Source organism: Adiantum capillus-veneris, chromosome 13, assembly GCF_014529385.1.
Source record: "Adiantum capillus-veneris isolate H3 chromosome 13, ASM1452938v2, whole genome shotgun sequence".
NCBI lineage: Eukaryota > Viridiplantae > Streptophyta > Polypodiopsida > Polypodiales > Pteridaceae > Adiantum > Adiantum capillus-veneris.
The window spans coordinates 60955983-60957650 of NC_140943.1; positions in this window are offsets into that span (position 1 = coordinate 60955983).

Genomic DNA, 1668 nt, shown 5'->3' on the forward strand with positions numbered 1-1668 from the left:
AAAAGTGATGATTTTAGTGAAGATTTTATTATTTAACAATAATTTAATTTTTGAATATATATATTTGGCTTTATTTTTTCAAGACCATTATTGATATTTTTAAGAGATTTTTTAAAGTTTGTCTTTTTTGAAGAGATCCAAAAAAACAAGTGAAACGGTCACGGTGGCTTTCTAAAACAATAAGAAAATGATAAAATTATTAGGTTGAGTTTAACTAGAATTATATAAGGTAAAGCATTGTTCAAGAATATCTCTTCTATCAAGGGACTGAGTTTCCTACTTGCAAAGAAACAAACTGAAAATAATAGTCAAATTTTTGAATTTGCAAGATTTTTGAACTAAGTTCTCACATATTTTTTCTTCCCTCTACCATGGTTTGCTCATTTAGTATATATATATATGTGTGTGTGTATGCATGTGTAAAATAAATAAATATATGTATGTGTGTATATATGTATGTATATGTATAAAATTTACTAGAATTATGCAAGGTGAAGCTTCACTTTAGCATTCTAAAAGAATAGAATGCAAGTGAAGTCAAGCCCTGTAAGGATGTGAAATGAAAGGTGATATAGAAAGATTCATTTAATATTTTAAAATGAAAATAACATTTAAGGTAAGTCTCCATCATGGCACTCAAAACAATGAAAGTATGCCCAACCCAACTCAACACTAAGGCTTCTTTTAGAAAGCCAAAAAAGCTCACCTCATGTAGACTTGGTGATTTATTGCTTTGAGGACATGCATGCAAATAAAGTGGTCAATCCACGTTATTGGCTATGAGAGAGAGTGAGAGAGAGAGAGAGAGAGAGAGAGAGAGAGAGAGAGAGGTGTTTGTATGTGTATGCACACCTGCACATGCATGAGAGAGAGAAAAAAAAGATCGTTGAGCTCATAGACACTATATCTCACCAAGGGCATCCTTCAAGCCCTTCCAATTTCCAAGATATTATGGTTTTCTTCACATTATAATGTAATTTTAAAAACATAGCTAACGCTTTCACCTGTAGAAAATGGATGAAATGCCTAATAAAAACCAACCGTCACATTGGCACCCCAAATGAGGAGAGAGACATTGCCCAGTTGTTGACGGACCTTTTACCAGCTCTCAAATATTTTATCCTTTTTATTTTTAAGATTTAAAATGTGGGCCATGCTTAAAAACCTATAAATTCTCTAAACTTTGATATGCAAGGGTGTCTATTAAAAATCAACCCCCTCGCCCCCCCCCCCCCCCCCCCCACACACACACACACACACACAGCGGGAGAGGATACTTTTTGAGCACCCAACGAATGATGCGGAAAGGAGAAGTAGGGAGAGAGAAAGACATAGAAAAACGTACAAGGGTGTAAAAGTTGCACGGGTATTCAACAAAAAGTGAATATCTATGGATGGATGGAGAGAGAGAGAGAGAGAGAGAGAGAGAGAGAGAGAGAGAGAGAGAGAGAGAGAGTAATATAGTCCATGCAAACTACTATCCACCCAACATGTGTGTGTGTGTGTGTGTATGTGTGTGTGTGTGTGTGTGTGTGTGTGTGTGAGAGAGAGAGAGAGAGAGAGAGAGAGAGAGGTTTTGTTGCGGAGCAAGGGGGGAGGGGGGCATAGAAATTTTGAATGTCATTATTACTATACTATAGCAATAGCAAGAGGTCTCAAGAACTATGT